At 39.8% G+C, this 13,150-nt stretch overlaps 1 protein-coding gene across 1 annotated transcript in view; it reads right to left on the bottom strand.

Annotated features, from left to right (window-relative positions):
* The window catches only part of MNAT1 (MNAT1 component of CDK activating kinase), a 204,420-nt gene that overhangs the window by 165,532 nt on the left and 25,738 nt on the right, over positions 1–13,150 (bottom strand). The window lies entirely within an intron of this gene.

Here is a 13,150-nt window from a genome sequence, read left to right as displayed (position 1 = left end):
ATTGATATTTTAGTAATAAAAAAGTCTACTGCCTAAGAGAAAATGTTTAGTACATTTCCAATTTCTAAAATGTATAAAGCTAAAAATTCAGGACAAATAACCTTAATATACCAGAGATCACTAATAGCACCTCGCAAGGGAATGCTATGCAATAACAAAACATGTCTCAACAAAGTGTCCACTTCAGCATAATGCTACATCTCACAGAATTAGGGATCTACAAATTGACCTTTCTGTCAGACCTAAAAAAAAATTAAACCAGAAAGCTTGGGTTTTGGATTCATATTTTCTAAGTCTCATAATTTGTTGAAAAGAAACCTTTTCTTCACATAAGAAGAGTAATCTGTCCTGTCATGTTCATCATTCACATCATATGTTACCAGAAGTTGTATTGTTGAGACCTTTCTGGATCCAGGCATGATGTCTTGCTCTGTAAACAGCAAAGTTTGTGGAGCACAAAATATAAAAGTGACGTGTTCACTTTTTAACAGTTGTAAACACTTACGTAAGACTTATTGCATCTCCTTTCTAGCTAGTTTCTTCCCACCCTCTATTCTTTGCTTTCCTGTTCATATGCGAACTTGAGTAGGAGATTGGTAGAATGTTCTTACTTCAGCAGCAATTTAAACCTGTTTTCATTTCATTTTGGAGCCTCTCGCTCAATATGCTGCTTTAACAGTCATGTCCTCCCCCATTTTCATACAGTCTTTTCTTAGCATCACATTCAGAACTTGCTTCACTGCTTCGGAAACAATGGAGGCCTTAAGAATGTAGAGGGACTCAGAAAGCATAAATATCACAAGGATGTTCTTCATTCTTTGAGCACCCTAGAACATACAGCCTATGTCCAGTGAAATGGTACTCACAGAATTTTATGAAATCTGTATCAATTTATTACACAAAACATACTTATTTAACCAGGCACTTCACTACTCTACCTTTGGGGTTGGGGAATGCTTAGAATCTGACCTATTTCTCTTGTACTGTAAAATATATAGGTAATTTTTCCAACAAAAATTGTGCCCTCTTGAGATTAAAATATAAAAATTACAACCATTTTAGTGTGATAAACTGAGATTCATGTGTGAGTTCCGACTATTTTTTTGTAGTTGCAATATTTTCAAAACCTTTTCAGGACTTTTCCTTACAAAACCTGATACAATTCCCACTTAAGCCAACAGCCAACACTTTCAAAGGTGACTAATGATTTAGAATGCCCTAATAAAGAAAACCTGAAGATTGGATGTTCAGAACTTTTTGAAAATGAGGCAACTTCAAGAACCCTCTTTTATTTACTTTGCAAGACATATGTTCAGCACCCTGCCCTGGTTTAAGGAAAGCAGATAATTGTGTGCTAAGTCAATCACTGTTCAGTAAAGCACTTAAGTGTGCACTTCACTGCTTTCCTGAATAAGGACCTATGTGCTTCTTCCCCTGATAGAAGTGATGCTATCACTGCCATGTAAAGCAGTATAAAAAAAATGAAGATTACTAATCCAGAGTAATTGATGTCATCAACTATTGCAAGAAAGCCCTCTCCTGGTACTCTGGCCTTGCTAGGTAACCTTCAGTTTACCTATGAAGCCTACAACCATCAGTCTTATAATTTAAATCCATACATGTATTCTGCTAATGATGGGGATCTGAAACACTTCATAAAATACTAATTGAAATTGCATCATCAAATAAACCCTTTTCCTTAACTTTTCAACTTGTATCAGACAATACAAGCTGTTTCCAACCCATAAAACCACTACACCTTTGTCCAAAATTTATAAACATTACACTTAACGTCTGCCAACTCTGAAAAATACTACAGTGCAGCAGAGCAAATACCGTAAAATCTCGAGTATAATGCGCACCTATGTATAGTGCGCACCCTGAGTTTATACTCTTAAAATCATGAAAAAACCGAACTCCTATGTATAATACGCACCCATTATACAGGAGAATGGGAGGAAAGGAACGGGAAAGGAACAGGAAGGAAACCTGCCCCCCGCCCAGCTTATGCCTGCTGAGGGTGAGTTTAAAACTTTAAAAAAAAAAACCTCCTATAGATAATGCGCACCCCGACTTTGACGCTAAAAAAACAGGAAAAAAGTGTGCATTATACTCATGATTTTACAGTAATCATCCTATTTACTTCCTGAAGGAAGGCAAAAATCTAGGCTTATATTTTAAAAATGGTACTGCTAGCTAGACATAAACAACATATCAGTACAAATTGAAGATTTTGTCCTCTCATTACGGTCACTTTATCACACAAAGCAGTAACAACCTGAAAGTATTTTTGTGCAGGCATGTGTGCACAAAAATTTGAATGACTAACTATACCACTTTGTTGACAGAATTCAACAAGCAATGAAACAGCGAACTTCTGCAGTTACAGTACATTAACTTTCTAAGACGTAAGTAACACTGCACTGGGTGTTTTCTCTGCAAAACCCTGAAAAACAAGTCTAGTGACAAGCAGAACAACCTGAAACTAATGTACAAAATTAACCAGTCAGACAACAAAATTCTACAGCAAGAACTATGCTATATTGTTCACTAAAAATCACCAAGATTCATAGAAGGATTGAAAGCAAGATAGAAACATGTGTCTTTATTTTATTGCTAATTACTTATAGAGATGGTACATTTACATATTTTAATGCACATGGTGGTTAGTTCCTCACCTGGCACTATTGGGTTTTACCCAGAAAAGCTTATGCCCTAATGAATCTGTTAGCCTCTAAAGTTCCACAGGACTCCTACTTGTTCTGATACTGTTGCTACAACAGTGTTGCTTTTCTCTCCTGCTGCTCTAGCAGGAATTCAGTGGAGGGCTGTGAAATTAACAGAATTATACCAGGTGGTATTAGTACTCCTCCTGCGTACGCACACCACCCCAAAGGTGACCGTATCAAAAGCTTTGCTAAAGCTGGCATTGGGAGGACCAGAAACAACATATCTGAATATTCATCGTTTGCTTAATGAATATGCAAATATATGTTACCAGTCCTCCAAAAGCTTGTGAATGGATTTATTGGTCCCCATGTCAAAAAGTTTGGGAACCCCTGATCTAGCCCAATATCCTTTCTTCCAACAGTGGCCAATGCCAGGTGCCCCAGAGGGAATGAACAGAACAGGTAATCATCCCATTCCCCATTCCCAGCTTCTGAAAAACGGAGGTTAGGGTCACCACTCCTGCCCATCCTACCTAATAGCCATTGATGAACCTATCCTCCATGAATTTATCTAGTTCTTGTGTTATGGGAAGGAGTAAATAACTCTTCTTTAATCACTTTCTCCACATCATTCATGACCTCTATTCTACCCCCCCCCCCTTAATCGTCTCTTTTCTGAGATGAAAAGTCCCAGTCTTATTAATCTCACCTCATATGGCAACTGTTCCTAATCATTTCTGTTGCCCTTATCGGAACATTTTTCAATGACAAGATATCTTTATTGAGATGAGGCAGCCACAACAACACACAGTATTCAAGATCTGGGAGTAGCATGGAGTTATATAGAGAAAATAAGAGGTGGCACTATCTTATTCTCTATCCCTTTCTTAATGCTTCCCAACATTCTTTTTGCTTTTTTGACTGTCGCCGCCCACTGAATGGATGTTTTCAAAGAACTCTCCACAAAGTTCCAATATCTGTTTCTTGAGTAGTAATAGCTAATATAAATACCATGTTATACGTACAGTTGCGATTATATTGTCCAATATGCATTACTTTGCACTTATCAACATTAAAATTCATCTGTCATTTTGCCGTTCACCTAGTTTTGAGAGATCTTTTTGTCACAGTCTGCAGTGAAGTTAAACATCTTGAGCAGTTTTCTATCATCTGCAAATTTTGTCAACTCACTGTTTACCCCTTTCTCCAGATAATTTGTGAATACATGAATTCCAGATTAGTTACTTTTCTCCATTCTGAAAATTGACTATTTATTACTACGCTTTGCTTCCTATTTCTTAAATCAATTATCAATCCATGAGGGACCTTTCATCTTATCCCACGACAGTTTACTTCATGAGGGACCTTGTCAAAGGCTGTCTGGAAATCTAAGTACGCTATATCCACTGGATCCCTAATTGTCCACATGCTTTTTTACCTCCTCAAAGAATTCTCGTAGTTTGGTGAGGCATGATTTCTCTTTAAAGAAACCGTGTTGACTTTTCCTCCCAACAAATTATATTCATCTAGATGTCTGATAATTCTGTTCTTTACTATAGTCTCAAACCATTTGCCCAGTCCTACCAGCCTATAACTGCCAGGATCACCTGTATAGCCCTTTTTAAAAATTGGTGTCATATTAGCTATCCTCCTATCATTTGGTAGAGCAACTGATTTAAAGGAAAGGTTACAAACCACAGTCAGTAGTTCTACAATTTCACATCTGAGTTCTTTCAGAACTCTTGGGTGAATGTTATCTGGTCCTAGTGACTCATTACTGTTTAGTTTATCAATTTGTTCCAACAGTACTTCAGATTTATCACCTAAAAAGAAAGGCTCAGGTTTGAGAATTTCCCTCACATCCTCAGCTATGAAGACTGATGCAAAGAATTCATTTAGTTTCTCTGCAATGACCTTATAATTCTTGAGTGCTCTTTTAGTATCAATCGTTCAGTGGCTTCACTGGTTGTTTAGCAGGCTTTATGCTTCTGATGTACTTGAAAAAAATTGCTATTACTTTTTGAGTTTTTGGGCAGCTATTCTTCAGATTCTTTTTTGGCCTTCCTAATTGTATTTTTACACTTCATTTGTTAGAGTGTATGTGCCTTCCTATTTTCCTCACTAGAATTTAATTTCCAGTTTTTAAATAATGCCTTTTTCTTTTTCATTGCTTCTTTTACTTATTAAGCCACGGTGGGACTCTTTTGGTTCTCTTTTATATGAGATACATATACTATACTATTTGGAGTATACATTTAAATTGAGCCTCTTCTGTGATGTTTTTAAAATGTTTCCATGCAGGTTGCAGGGATTTTACTTTTGGCACTGTACCTTTTAATTTCTGTGTAACTAACCTTCTCATTTTTGTGTAGTTCTTCTTTCTGAACTTAAATGCCATAGAGTTGGGCTGCTGTGATTCTTTTCTCAACACAGGGATGTTAAATCTAATTATATTACAGTCACAATTTCCAAGTTGTCCAGCTATAGCCACCTCTTGGACCAGATTCTGCAATCAAAAATTGCTTCTCTTCTTACGGGTTCTAGAACCAGGTGCTCTAAGAATCAGTTATTTAAGGCATCGGGAAACTTTATCTCTGCATCCCTTCCTGAGGTGACACATGCCCAGTCAACATGGGTACTTCTACACTACAGCGCTAATTTGAGTTAGCTTAATTTCAAGTTAGCTTAAAATCAAGCTGGTCTGGCGAGACCCCCAACCCTGGGCCTTGAGGAAAAGGAGGTGGGAGAGGGGAAGAGAGAGGGTGGGAGAGAGGAGGGGGAAACATGGGAGGAGGGAGCTGGAAGGGGGAGGAGAAGCTCAAGGCCCAGGGTTGGGGGTCTCGCCAGACCAACTTGATTTTCATGCAAACCTGCTCCTGGGTTCGAATGTGGCCTTTGGAGGACAGTCTGGCAGCTATCCTGCCATAGACGGCCACTTTCCTCCGTCTAGTGCAGAGATCATGGACGTTTGGGGCATCCCCCCCAAACCTGAATAAGGTCTATGATCTCCACCCTGGACCAGGAAAGTGCCCGCCTTCTCCAGCCCCTGTCAGACTCCTAGGAGCTGGCAGACTGCTCCTGGGGAGTGGTGGAGGGCTGGCTGCCAGTGGCTTGCTGGCTCATGTTTTGGGGCCACTGGGTCAGGGGCCCCGGTGGCCACTGCTTGCTCTGAGCTGGCAGGCTTGGAGCTGGCACAGGCACTGTGGCTAGGGTCTATCCCTTTAATGGCTCCGGGGCTAGGGGAGAGGAGAGTAAGTTTTCCTGGTTGTGCCCAGAGTGGCCACCGGGGTTCCCTGGGAAGGGCTGGAGGCCCCCCTATTTCGAATTAAGTGTCTACACAGCACGTAATTCGAAATAGCTATTTCAAATTTGGCATTACTCCTCGTAGAATGAGGTTTACCAAATTCGAATTAAGCACTCCGTTATTTTAAATTAATTTTGAATTAATTAATTAAAGCTAATTCGAAATAATGGCTGATATTTCGAATTAACTTTGCAGTGTAGACATACCCTATGAGGATAGTTTAAAACTTCCAAAATTGTTATCATTGAGAGGTTGTGGGTTTTTTTTAGTTTAATAGCCTCTCTTATCTCCCTTTCATTTCACAGCCACTATCACCATCCTGGTCAGGTGATCAGTAATTTATCCCTACTGCTATATTCATATTATTAGAGCTTGGAATTAGAATCTGTAGAGATTTTATGGAACTCTTTGACCCATTTAAGATTTGTACTTCATTTGATTCTTCACTTTTTTTCACATATAGTGCCACTCCCCCCCATCAGCATGCACTGTTCTGTGCTTCCAATATATTTTGTACCTTGGTGTTTCTGTCCCCCAGTGATTATCATCATTCCACCAAGATTCTGTGATGCCTATTATACCAGCAGCCTCATTCTAATACAAAGCATTCTAGTTCACCCATCTTATTATTTAGACTTCCCATATTTGTATATAAACACTTTAAAAACTTGTCACTATTTAGTTGTCTGCCATTACATGAGGTGATTGAATGGGACTCTCTCATTTGACTGTTTCTCATCAAATCTTACCTGTACTTTATCATCTTCCATCCTCTCCTCTTTACTTGGACACAGAGAATCTCTATTAATAGGCCCTACCCTAAGGGATGGCTTGGTCCGATCCACGTGCTTCTCTGCACCGGTCAGCTTTCCCCAGCCCTTAGGTTAAAAATTACTCTGACTTTTTTTAATTATAAGTGCCAGGAATCTGGTTCCACTTTGGTTTAGATGAAGCCCAGACTTCCTGTATAGGCCCCCCCCTTTCTCGAAAGTTTCCCCAGTTCCTAATAAATATAACCCCTTCTGTATCCCATCATATCATCCACTTGTTGAAACTAGGGATGTAAAATCTCATGTGTATAGTTAATCCATTAAATATTATGTTTAACTGGTAAATCAATTAAACATGGGTGGGTTGGAACAGTGCGCCTGGGCTGAGTAAGGGAGATGCTTATTGGTTAACCATTCACATCCCTAATTGAGATCCTGCAGTTCTGCTTGTCTACCTGGCCCTGCACATGGAACTGGAAGCATTTCAGAGAACACTACCATGGAGGACCTAGATTTCAATCTCTCCTAGCAGCCTAAGATTGGCCTCTAAAACCTCTCCTTTCCTTCTCTGAATCATTGCCCAGCACTACACATAAGGATCCTCCCCTTTTCTGAAATCCCTCTCCCCAAACCTACACACCAATCATAACATGCTCTAATTTTTCAAACTTGTTTTGTACGAAAAAAACAAAACTACAGTCCTGAAATTTTGTGCACATGAGCACAATTATTTAAAAAAAAAAAAAAAGAGAGAGAGAGAGAACCAACCAACTCAAATGCCTCTTAGTAGAAAAGGAGGCTGCATATATACAACAGTTCCCACCCCCTCCCCACGGGCGCATACTCCCATAATTTCAAAGTGCTTTCTTCAGGGACTACAGAAAAGAAGTATTCCAGGGAGATCTTCCTTAGCAGCAGCCTACCTACAAATTGAATGCAACTACAGACCAGTATGATCATGGCTAGCCTTTTCTCTAAAGCATTTAACAGGAAGAGACATCCTCTCTCCCACTGTGGTAAGAACAAAGTATTTCCTGATGGTTTTGAAGGCTGGTCTTTCTGAGCTGTTATTGAATCTTCAACAATATAAAACTCACGCTCTTGCTTATCATAAATATAGATTTCAGTCAGGAAGAGAGTGTCAAAACTGCTCTCAGTTATGCCAGTGGGTTGTGAGGAGGATCTGAACTGTAGAATTATGTTTGTATGTACAATAAAGTATTAAAAGTTAACATGATAAATAAATTAAATGTTGTTTAATTGCATAAAGATGTGAAGGCATTAAGATGACAAAAGTAGGTTTTAATTTTGCTAGCTAACAAGTAATTTCTCATGCTGGGCACAGAGTCAAGTACCTCAAACTGTCACTAGCACCTGCATTAAACTCCCACCTACACAGTAAACAATTGTCATTGAAAGACAAACCCTCGTGACTTTTGCTCAGCAACTTAAACAAAACCGGTTTCAGGCTAAATGATCCTTAAAAATGTCAAAACAAAGAACTTTTTTGGATGTGGCCAATATGTGATTGTGTCCTTCCCCCACTTCTCAGATGGTCCAAGTGGAATGTTAAAATGTTGCGTTTCACCACAAGATGGATTAAAATGGACTACAACATGCATTAACTAAACATTGCTTCCTTGTCAGTCTCCATTTAAAAGATAAAGAACTGAAGAAAAAACACACACACACACACAGACACACACAGACACACGTACGTGTTTTTCACTATAAATGTAAGGCCCAATCCTTCGAGCACTTACTACCAAGGCTAAAATCCTGAGCCCAAGCCCACTGAAACTAGTAAAAGTTTCCATGGGCTTTGGATCAAGTGCCCGAACATCTAAAAGCATGAGCAAGCCCACTGGTTTCAATAGTAATAAACAAATGGCTCAGGTGTGTTTGCAGGATCAGGCCCTTCAAAATGATTTGTCAAATCAAAAACAAGTCACACACTAAACAGGCACAATAACAATAAAACCTTAACACTGCAAGAAAGAAATGAAGTCATACAAAGAAGTAGTCTGAGGGCATTTAACTTTTTGAAGCTAAAAGTTTCTTGTATCCACCCTCAATGAAACTTTTAAACTTCAGCAACATGTTGGTCGCCCAGCATTCTCATCTTCAGGCACACCGCATGTGCAGAGTTATGTTACAACATCAAAGTGGTAATTACAATATTTTATGTAAGATGATGAAATTGATGGAAACCTGCTTTTAACTTGTTTGGGGGCACACGGAGAACATTCATCTGTATTTATTCAGCAAGGAGAGATATATACCAAAAGGAAACTATGGATATGAAAGGTTAACTGGTAAGTATCACCCTTAATGGGGGATGCTTACTGGTTCCAATTAACTGGTGGGGCTGAAACAGCTCCCCACCTGCCACAGGGAGGTGGCTGCTCCAGCCAGGGGCTGGGGGGGGGGGGAGGGGAACCTGCCACGGATAGGGACTGTTCCAGTCACCCAGAGCAGGGCCTGCCACTGAAAGGGCCAGGCTGGAGCAGCCCCCGCCCATGGCAGGGGAGGCTGCTCCAGCCTGGCCATAATAGATCGGTGGCCACTCCAGCACCCCTCCATCCATCCCTCCTCTCCCGCCTGTTAAATAGTTATACACTATGTTTAACCGGTTAACCAATTAAACAGGATCTGAACACTCTTTCAGGAATAAGGATCACACCAAGCTCAGCATTAAGTTGGAGCACTATAAACTTCTGCCCACTAGTTTAGTCTTTTCTAGCTCATCTCTAACATTCATAAAAATTTACTGGCATGGATCCTCCCCAAAATCCTGCTGTTATGAAATGCAAGTGATCATGTAAAAATATGCAGCAAAGGAGAATGGAAGATCACTTAAATGGAGAGGGGGCTGTGAATTGGAATGCCCAAAGAAATGGTAGAAGCGATACAGGACCTTTTGCCTACCCACCTTGCAACAACTAGTGGACATTTTAATTTTTGGTACATTGCCCACTGATACTTAGTTGGCACTGTTCTCTGGAGACCGCACATACTGTAGAAACGTTTCCTGTATTTCACACTCTTCTCCTGTCATACAGGGAAACAAAGCATTTAGGAAAACCGGTTACAATGCAAAAGCCTGCAGAGGAGTGCTGGCAAACGTGATGAATGGCAGAAAACATCCTAGCACTCCATCCTGAAAATACGTAATGCACCTGGTCTTGCACACAAAAGGCTGACTCACTTGCGTGACAATCACGGCCTTTTGAAAAGACCCAGAGTCTAACCCCAAAGAGACACAATGTACTTTCACCAGGCTGACAGAATGACTTTTCCTTGTCCTTCTTTCCAGCTGCACAAAAGGTAACTCTCCAAACTGAAGGGGAGCAGATAGATGACTTACACATGACTGTCCACTCATTGGGTAGACACTCCCTGACATCACTTTCCTGAGTCCAACTTCTCCTTTCTGGACTTAAGAGGAGAGGCCACACACACACAGGTTAAAAGCTGTACATATTAATTATTGCTTAGATCTGCAGTCCAGGCAGCTTTTAGTAACATCTTAAATCTCTTACCTACTGTGCACCTGAAACTTGCATTGACTTAGCTATGCCATGCAAGGATGTGAAAAATTCACACCCTAAAAGTCTGAGTTTAGCCAACCAAAGCCTTAGCGTAGACACTGCTAAGACAATGGACAAATTCTTCCATCAACCTAGTTACACCTCTTAGCAGTGTGGATTAATTAGTCAGAAAAACCTCTCCCATCACTGTAATAAATATCTACACTACAGCACTGTAGCTGCAGCATTGCAGCTGTATGACATAGCACATGTAGAGTAGACATACCAGATTCGGGAATGAGAAGGCAAGCATTTTAATATGGAAAAAAGTATCTAATTGAATAAATCTGTGCTGGAAAAACTGTTCCTCCCTCGTTCTCTTGGTATTGATCTCTCATTCATAGTATGTTCTCACCTTCCCAACTCATATTTCTGTCTGCCTTCAAAACCGTAGCTAATTAGAGGATTTTTCCTTTCCCCACGCAGAACTTGACACTGTATTGGGAGTTGTTCTTATAAGTACCCATACTTGTGCTATTTAAAAACAATGGGATAAATGTTAATCTGACACATTTTTATGCTTTTAGAGTATATTAAGTTAACCTCATGAAAATAATCATTTACTACTTTTAATGAATCTTCTGTTTAACCATTTACTTTACTTCCCTTCGATGGATTCAACTTATAATTAAAACATCAACTAACAGAGAAGTGCCGTTAGAACTACTATTCATTCTGGTGAGTAATGTTCTGTCCAAGACATTTTATTTATACTAGTGGCCATGCCAGAGGATGGTCTGGAGGCTAAAAGGAGAGACAGAACTCAATTGAAGATTAACAAGAGCAATTTTAAAATGATGCTGATGCTCCATAAAAGGTCCCCCACAATTTTAGACACCAGATCTCCTTTGTGATATTCTCCATGTGTTTCTCAGCATAGCTTTCCTTTCCTTTCCATCTACGAAGATGCCTAGCAGTGACAAACATTCACATTATTCTCTGGAAGATCAAACAGACTTTGCATGATCAGAAAAACAGCCTTACAAAATTTAAATTCCCTTCTAATCTAAGGTACACAGTGTCTAAGCAAATGCAGAATAAAGCCCTGACATGTTTATGCGAACAAGCTAGAAAGAGAAGTAAACTACAACATATTGACTCCAACCCTGAGGCCTAGGGAAATGCGTAAGATTTTTCTGAGAGCAGATGAAATACTGTACATGGTATCTATAAAGTTCCCCAATGCTTTGTGGAGCCTGTTTTATGAACCCAAATAAGGCAGGCACCCTACCTAAAATATGGAGACTAAAAATAAGGTCATGTATTAGCAACATGCACTATAGACATTTGTGCACACTTATCCACTAGAATATAGACTGAGGCCCATTGCATAGTCAGTTTCCTTGTGTGTCATGATGCTGTTTTAATATAAATGTGATAATAAGCTTTATAACGAATTTGGTGGTACTAGTTCTTACTGTTTAGGAGGAGTTAATGAACAGAGATATACAAATTTTCTCAAATATATAGTAGATAAATAAAATACATAATTTAAGTAGTTACAGATAAAATATTCTAATTGCCTTGAAAATGTTTATATTCTTCTGAATCAATGTTCACTGCCATAAACACAGAACATATTGGACAGCACAAATAAATAATGTTTACTTCAATCATATGAAAGAAATCACTCCAACCCTCGCAAAATTCATATCCACATTGTGACCTATAAACAAATATATGTATTTATTACAAATCCTAGCACAAATCTGTGCATGAACTCTTTAGGCAAGCACAAGGCTGACAAGTTACATGGTCTGATGTCATTCAGTAGAACGTAAAAGCCAATCACATCAGAGCACAGCACTGATAACACCTTAAAGACAAGTTCTCTCCCATCTCAGCACCATCAGCCTCATATTGTAAATAAGCCAAGTCAAATAAAAAGAGAAAAGTGACTGCTCTAGGAAAAACAGTCTAAATCCACAATTATCAATTTATTGTAAACAAATTGTTCATCTGCATTATGTCAACAATTTACCAGAAAAATTGGTAACAGAGTAAATGAGTGTGTTTTACGCACACACGCATGCTGTAAAATAAGCTAATATTCTGATCCTGCAAACATTAGAGGCTCAACAATGACAAGTGTAGAATCCTGCACTTGGGACAGAAGAATTCCAAGCATTGCTACTGGCTGGGGACTGACCGACTAAGTAGCAGTTCTGCAGAAAAGGACCTGAGGATTACAGTGGATGAGAAACTGGATATGAGTCAACAGTGTGCCCTTGTAGCCAAGAAGGCTAATGGCATACTAGGGTGCATTAGGAGGAGCATTGCCAGAAGATCTAGAGAAGTGAAGTGATTATTTCCCTTTATTCGGCATTCCTGACGTCACATCTGGAGTACTGTGTCCAGTTCTGGGCCCCCCACTATAGAAAGGATGTGGATGCATTGGAGAGGGTCCAGCGGAGGGCAACCAAAATGATTAGGGGGCTAGAGCACATGTCCTATGAGGAGAGGCTGAGGGATTTGGGCTTATTTAGTCTGCAGAAGAAAAGAGTGAGGGGGGATTTGATAGCAGCCTTCAACTTCCTGAAGTGAGGTTTGAAAGAGGATGGAGAAAGGCTGTTCTCGGTAGTGATGGATGGCAGGACAAGGAGCAATGGTCTCAAGTTACAGTGAGGGAGGTCTAGGTTGGATATTAGGAAAAACTGTTTCACTAGGAGGGTGGTGAAGTACTGGAATGGGTTCCCTAGGGAGGAGGTGAAATTTCCATCCCTAGAGGTTTTTAAGTCTTGGCTTGGCAAAGCCCAGGCTGGGTTGATTTAGTTGGGATTTGTCCTGCCTTGGGCAGGGGGCTGGAGTCGATGACCT

The sequence above is a fragment of the Pelodiscus sinensis genome, chromosome 4 (assembly GCF_049634645.1).
Source record: "Pelodiscus sinensis isolate JC-2024 chromosome 4, ASM4963464v1, whole genome shotgun sequence".
Classification (NCBI taxonomy): Eukaryota; Metazoa; Chordata; order Testudines; family Trionychidae; genus Pelodiscus; species Pelodiscus sinensis.
The sequence above is the reverse complement of the archived record's forward strand: the minus strand, read 5'-3'. Positions and strand labels throughout refer to the sequence as shown.